At 45.8% G+C, this 7,751-nt stretch overlaps 1 protein-coding gene across 1 annotated transcript in view; it reads left to right on the top strand.

Moving 5' to 3' along the window:
* Nucleotides 1-2,501: 2,501 nt before the first annotated feature.
* The window catches only part of MGST1 (microsomal glutathione S-transferase 1), a 29,019-nt gene continuing 23,769 nt past the window's right edge, over nt 2,502-7,751 (top strand). Inside the window, exon 1 of the mRNA XM_008586377.1 lies at nt 2,502-2,653. The gene's annotated coding sequence lies outside the window, so the exon portion shown is untranslated. The remainder of the gene's footprint in view (nt 2,654-7,751) is intronic.

Consider the following 7,751-nt stretch of genomic DNA (forward strand, 5'->3'; position numbering starts at 1 on the left):
AAAAACAAATATCCAAGGTAATTGAAAGGAGTGATAAGCACCTGTTTTCCTCCCATTTCCAAGAAGCCTAGTCTAGTGGTGATAGAAATCCTTTCTGATATTTCTCTTTTGTCTGTTTAAAAAGGTAGGAACTTCTAATGCTGCTTTGTTTTTCCACGTATTTCTGATTCAATCACCCCGACAGGCAGCTTTCTTTTCTTTATTGTGCAAGCTACTCTTTATTGAATAACCTTTGCTCTCCCCACCCCAAATCAATGATCTTTTAAACTGTTGTAATATTTACTAGGAAATTACCTGTCCTGAAGCTTGGATGGAGTTTCTCTGAAAGATTTTATGTAGGATTGAAATAGTAGTGAGGAGAAAAGTTGAAAATCTGAAAACTTTCTTTTCCCCAAGTGAAAGCAAGCTCAATAATAATGCTCTCTCTTCCTCACTCATCAGAGAGCATATTACAGAGATGAATAAAAAAATTATGTGAATGTGCCCTCTCTCGCTCAAAATATTTTCTTGTACTATATTCACCCTTCGTCTTCTTGTGATGATGAAGAGACAGAGCAGGACAGTGTGAGATTTCATCATGCTGAGCAGGACAGCATGCAGTTATGCAATTTAAAACTTTTGAATTGTTTATTTCTGGAATTTCCCATTTAATATTTTTGAACCACAGTGTTGGTGTGAGCAGGACTGAAGCCAAGTTGGGACCTAAAACCGCCTACACTGTGGGGAGGGAGGAGTGGATTTTAAAGAGGATAGGTTTTTTTCTCTCCCCTCTTTCTTTCCATCCCTTTCTTATTTTGCTTGTTAAACAGGAAAACAAGGCTGAGAAACTAATCAGTACTTTGCAAAGCTAACAGTTCTTTCTTTGAGACTTACAGAGGTTTGAAAAGTGATCAAGGTCAAATGACTGGAAGCTGACCTTGGGCAGCAGCCAAGTTAACCAGAGCTCTGCAAAGTGAAACTACGCCAAAGACTTTGCAGAAGAGTTGATTCTACTCCAGAGATCTTGCAGGACCCTGAGATAACAACGCAGATGAGAACAGAAATCAGGAGAGGTCTTGGCAAGACTTTGCACCTGACTCCCCTCACAGCTCACGTCTCCTCTCCTGCTTTTCAGTTCCCACGTTCCATCCCCTCAACCCTTCCTAAAAACCCCTCAGTAAATCTACATTTTTGAGATGGATTGCCTACCATCTCCTTCAGCTGAGTACATCTGCTTTTCTAGCACCAACCATTTGACTTGAGTCTTTTTTTCTTTCCTTCTCAAGGGGGCGGGCAGCCGGATCTGAGTTAGGAAACAACTGTGGTAACTGAAACTATGGAAAGTGAAACCACAGATTAAGGGAACTAGTTTATTGCATAAACAAACATACACTAAAATAAATATTTAAAGTTGGCTTAATGTTAAAACTGCAAAATAGGAAGTTTAGAGATAGATTATGCGGTCTGCAAACTTTGGCAAGCTAATTTAATTTTTTTTGGTTAGAAAGCTTTAGTTTGTGCATATTGAAAAATTGTTATTCTAATTGAATAATATTGATCAGTTGAAATAAAATTTAATTTTCCTAAAAAAGTGTCATGTCTTTCACAACTTTTTTCTTGTTACTGCCCTAGTTCATACCCCAATTATCATTCTTATTTCTAAATTGAAACCTTTTCCTCCACAAATTTAGTGGCAACTTTTTACTTTTTTGGTCTTTGTGTTTATTAGATCGCAAACTCCTTGAGGACAACTATTTCTTGTGTTCCTATGAGAGAAATAACATAGATTGAAATACTAAATCTTTAAAAAATTTTCACGTAAACCCATGGATACATAAATATTATACATGCATAAATATTACTGTGGGTATTGTGGGGACTAGGAAGCTTGGAAGTATCACTAATCTAGACAGTGATGGTAGACGAACTATATCTTCCTAAAACACTCCTCTAAATGTCCACGAAAAAAAACATACTAAGCTGATTGTGTAATAAAGTGATCTAGGATAATCTCTTCCAATTCCATTTTGGACGCCGAACATGAGGGGACATAGTGACAAAGCAAGATGTCTGGTGTTATGGATTTGGAACACTATCAGTGATCTTTGCTAAAGGTGACATCTTGTCAGTGCCAGCCTTTTAAGGAGGCCTTGGGCAACCGGTGTAGGGAAGGTGAAGTTTAACGAAGGTGATTTTGCTAATGACTTCTGTTTTTTTCCCCTTAGAGATTTTAATTTTCTATGAAGCTTTTAAAAGCTTTCAAAATTGAACGTTAAGATATTTTAAAATTGTTCCCATCTAGATAAGAGATAGCCGCCTTCCCCGTCCTTTCCTTTCCCTCTCCAATCCTGAACTGTTTGAGGATACAAAGTCCCTATGCAATCGCTAACGTCCCTCCCCACTGAAAAGGGGAAATGGCATTTCGGAGACCAGAGCTTTTAAAGGGATCGCCAAATAGGGTCAAAGGACACCGGTCGGCGGGCGCGTTTACACCGGGAGAGAGAATCAGGCGATTTCGGGGCGGCGCTGTACGGTCTGGACGGCTAATTAATAGGAAAGTAGCTGCAGAGGGGGCGGCGCCTGCGTCCAGCCGCTCGGTGAGACGCCCGCCGTGCCCGCGCCACCAGACGGCAGGGACAGGCTTGCTGCCCCCACCTACCTCCTCGGCTTCACCGTACGTGCCCGGGAGGGGCGTGGGGGAGAGGGCTTGGGGAGGGTGGCGGGCGGGAAGGGGACAGGTTGGTGGCGGGCGGGGGACCGGCTTGGGGGGGGGGGGGCGGGGGGGGGCGTGGGGGAGAGGGCTTGGGGAGGGTGGCGGGCGGGAAGGGGACAGGTTGGTGGCGGGCGGGGGACCGGCTTGGGGGGGGGGGGGCGGGGGGGGGCGTGGGGGAGAGGGCTTGGGGAGGGTGGCGGGCGGGAAGGGGACAGGTTGGTGGCGGGCGGGGGACCGGCTTGGGGGGGGGGGGGCGGGGGGGGGCGTGGGGGAGAGGGCTTGGGGAGGGTGGCGGGCGGGAAGGGGACAGGTTGGTGGCGGGCGGGGGACCGGCTTGGGGGGGGGGGGGCGGGGGGGGGCGTGGGGGAGAGGGCTTGGGGAGGGTGGCGGGCGGGAAGGGGACAGGTTGGTGGCGGGCGGGGGACCGGCTTGAGAGGTGGCTGCCGGCCTGAAAGTGGTTGGCGCTGTTCAGCTGAGAATCGTTCGCTTTCTACTCGGGATCCCCTCCGAAGGGGGATCGTGTTGTTCGCAGGGAGGTGGGTTTTCCCGTTTCTCAAACTCCAAGAATCAGACTTGAGAGAAGAAGGCTTCGTGTGTGAGAGATGACTTCTTCACTTTTCATCTTCAAGGCAAAGTAGCATCCACCTCGAAAGGGTGCCTTGAACTTTGGGGGAGTAAAAAGTACGTGCACGTTGCAGCAAGGAAGGAAGTCGCTGCAGTCGAAGCAACTTGTGTGCGTTCATTCCAAGGGTGCAAAATCCTGCGGTGGCTCTGGTCGCGCGGACACGGTGGCCTTTGCATCTAAGGAAAGACAGGATTTGCTTTTCTCGGCTCATTTTGATAGGCAAGAGAAACATCAAGTTTTTAAAATAGTAATAATAATGTTATGTAACAGTGTAAGAGGACGTGGATTGGATTATGGTATTATTGCGTGACATTATTATAGCCGGGTGACTGGAGAGCTAAGGGATGAAGCCCCTTGGGAGGGTTCTCAGCTTGCCCCCCTCCCCCATCTGGAGGAGGGAGCCATGTGGTGGGGTGTGGTGGGAGTAGAGTAAGGTAGAAGAGAATGCTTCTTTGGGAGTTAATGCCTCAGATATTATTGCTATGGCTGGACTGTGACAGTGGACAAAAGGGTGCCAGCAAGTCTTCCTGTCTCTGCTTCTCCTGAAATAGCCCCGAGGCCTCTTGGTAGTCTTAACACCACATGTATTTCCTCCTATTTCCTCTCCCTGCCTTGTGTCCAAGGGAGCGCCAAGTGGGTGCCTGTCAATCAGCTCACAGTCTTCAAGCCTAGGTTCGGGAGCCCTCTCCTGCTGTGAATCCCAGGCTAGACCACCTTTTGCATACCCTGCAGGCACGCCCTCCTGGCAGCTGGGGTAGTATTGGGCTTCCTTGTCCTCTCCTGTTTCCAAAATAAGGGGGCTAAGTGTGCTGACCATCTTTGGTGATTTTAAAAAATGGCAGACTGGTCCAAATTTGAATATTACTCTCTGTGGCAGACAAATAAAGTTTTTCTAGAAAGGTTTGTTTTTGAGTGGAGTTTATTAATCCCTGGGGCTGGAAAAGGAGGTTGGCGCAGTCCCCTGAGAGCAGCATCAGTCCACCACATCCCCCCAGAGCCCCGACATTTTCTTCCCAGCCCCTGTGGGTGCCGAAGCCCCCTGTGCCTGAGACTGCAGCCACCACAAGCCTTCAGGAAATTCTAGAATTGATAAATAGCGACACTGTCACTGAATGATCTTTTTTCTTTATATCACTTGTTTGTTAGTTTCAGAAGGTACAAAACTGCAGAGTCATGGCCTCAGGAAGTGTGCCCAGATTTTCTGTGTGTTTCACAATGTTGACGTATGTTGTTATGCCACATAATCCTAAGAAGAAAACTCTGCTCTTTTTGGCCAAGAGTCTAAAAAGGGAAGGGGAGTTCCTCAATTGAGAGATGAAGATGCTCCTGTGATAGACACCATGTGGGGAAAAAGCAAGATAGGAACGGGATTTGGTGGGAAAAGGCCTCCAGACCAGAACTGTCTAGAATTCTTAGGCCCAATGGCAGACAGCCTATGTGTCAAAACAGCTGAGAAAGCGAAGTTCCAGGCTTTGTCCTCCCCTGCGAATTAATGTCATAGTCCTTACTCTTCCTCTCTGGGCCTTGGATTCCTTACATACTAAAGGTAGAGAAAAATAATATTTGCTCTGATTACCTTAGGGTTTTTCAGATCAAGTGAGGTACCCTGCGAATTAATGTCATAGTCCTTACTCTTCCTCTCTGGGCCTTGGATTCCTTACATACCAAAGGTAGAGAAAAATAATATTTGCTCTGATTACCTTAGGGTTTTTCAGATCAAGTGAGGTAAACTATGTGACAGCTTTTTGCAAACTCTGAACCTGTGTCCTCAGTGCCTAGAACAGCGCCAAAGTGGGAGGTTTTTTATTTGCCCAGCACTTACGTAGCTCTTACCAGGCCCCAGTGCTTTTCTAAGCACTTCATACTTTACCCACTTACTGCTCTCAGGAATCCTGCGAGGTAGGACTTATTACTGACATTGTTTTATGGATAAGGTAACTAGGTCCCAAAGAAGTTAAATCACAATAAGTGGAAAAGTTGAGACCACCCAGACTCCAGTCAAGTTGCAGAGTTTGTGTACTCAGCACTCTACCCCACGTCCTCTTTAAGTCACCTCTAATCCCCCTGAGGGGATTGAGCCCTGGTCTTCGGGGAGATAGGTGGAGAGATTCACTCCAAGGCCCACCAATGAGTGGATGATACAACGAGCAAAGCACTGTGCAAATATAATTCATCACTGTAACCATGTATTTTCTGTAATTCCTCACTGAGCTTCATGTTTTCCTCTGCTCACTTTTCTTGGATTATTTCCACCTCATTCCTAGAATACTCAAATCACCTAACATTTTACCTTCTTATTTATCAGTGCTACTATACTGCTCTTCTCTCTCCTGGAGCCCTTTCTTGGTAAAAAGCTTTCAGTAATTGTGACTGCAGTGCCTGGCCAGGATAACGACAGAATTTTATGCAGCAGGCTCATGGCAATTTATTGATAAATCAGCTTTGGGGGGTGGGAATCCAAGCCAGCATCGCCATAGTCCATGCTATAAACAACTCCTAGTTCTTAATGTTCTCACCGATGCTGCTTATCACCTGCCTCTGGGGCATCTGAGAAATGCAAGATGCTGTCTGGGAGAGGTGGCGGGTAGCCCCACAGTGTGTGGTATCAGAGGCTCAGTGCTGGCCCGTCTCCCAAACCACAGACTTGAGGAGTTAAGCCACATTCTTCTTGATTGAGAAACTCTTTGTGTAAGGTGTGCTTTCTACATGTGTTTCATTTTTAAAGAAAAAGCCTCCCATTGCTGTTTCTCCCCCAATGCAGACATCTTTGTGTTCTTTTCCCACTCACAGTTCTGGAAGGCTTCCACTTTTTCTCTACTGTTTCAATACTGATTTTCACTGAGGGGAAAAAAAAAGTTCTGTTCCATCCCTAAATCAATTTCATTCTGGGAACATTAGTAGAGACCTACAGAGACTGTTTTAGTTTTAAAATTATTGTTAGGTAACAGTTTCCTACTTGATAAACTTTTCTTAGTTTAAAAAAAACATTAAATTAAATTAATTTCTTCAAATCCCTATTTAGAGGTATAGGACCTAGGGGTCTTTTATGAAGGTAATTATGTGCATTCTGAAGGACAGTGCAGTTTATTCATGACTTTCACCCCTCAACACTAGAACAATAGTAGGTACATTAGATGTTCCTGAAAGTATTAACTTGCACTGAGAACTAACCTAACATACCATGCTTTCAAGCCTTCGGACTTATGGAGTGGATTAACATGCTATCAAATATGCGATATTTTTTTTCTTTTTTTGAAACTGGAATATATAGTTTCTGTTTGCCTAAGTCCAAGGAGTACATTTTTAACCTAAGGAAACAAAAATAGAGGTTTACTTAGGAAGGTTTTTTTTTAAACCTGCAAAATGGCAATAATACCTACTTCTTAGCATAATTTGAAGGGGAGAGAAGATAACCGATCTAAGAGGTCCCCAGCCATAGAGTAGGCATTCAATTAGTGTTAGCTGAATCAAGATTAATAAGTTGAAACCAGAATTAAGCAAGTCTGTTGAAGGAGACAGTGCAGTATGATTAGTGGAAGGGTGTTACTGAACCCAGGGCTGGCTGCCTGCCCCATACAAAACCCCTGGCTTGGCTGGCCAAAATCTGAATTTCCCCGGGGCATCCAGCTCCTGGCTGTGGCTCACTAAAATCTTGTCACTGAACCCAAGTCCAGCTGCCCACCATCCAAACCAGCAAACAAACAAAAATAACAACAGATGACTCTAAAGGCAAATTGTTGGTGGAATAGGAAGGTAGCTTTACACATCTGAAGGAGACAGTAGGCTACCCCATCTCCCTGGTAAACCTGACGGAGAATGGCCAGACGGAAGCCATCTCAAAAACTCAGATTTACGGGCCGGCCCGGTGGCACACTGGAGAGTGCGCTGCTTGGGAGCGTGGCAGCGCTCCCGCCGAGGGTTCGGATCCCATGTGGAGCCCGGTTCCTGCTCACTGGCTGAGCGCAGGGCGGGTGCAACACCGAGGGTTGCGATCCCGTTGCCAGTCCCCAGTGCGGGCGTGACACCGAGGGTTGCGATCCCGTTACCGGTCAGTAAAAAAATACAAAAAAGGAAAAAACAAAAAACAAAACAAAAAAACCCCTCATATTTACTGAAGGGTTTTTAAAGAGAGGGTTAAGGGAATGGAATGTGGGAAGTGAAAAGCAGGAGGGAGGGGGATGTGTAAGGGGCCAGGTGCAAGGTCTCCCTAAGGCTCCATCTCCTGTCTGTCCTCATCCTTGGTGTTATCTTAGGGTCTTGCAATACTTTGATTTGCTTCAGGGTGGAATCAGCATGGCTTTATTCATGTCCGTCTTGGTTTCTCAGTGTCTGGATAGTGCACGCCTCATTGCAAGTCTGTAGTTCCAGGCTGACTGGGAAACAACTTTACATTTATGTAGATAAAGTCAGTCTGCCCTGTAACTAAGGTTCAAA

Source organism: Galeopterus variegatus, unplaced genomic scaffold (genome assembly GCF_000696425.1).
Source record: "Galeopterus variegatus unplaced genomic scaffold, G_variegatus-3.0.2 Scaffold3968, whole genome shotgun sequence".
In the NCBI taxonomy this organism is placed as follows: domain Eukaryota; kingdom Metazoa; phylum Chordata; class Mammalia; order Dermoptera; family Cynocephalidae; genus Galeopterus; species Galeopterus variegatus.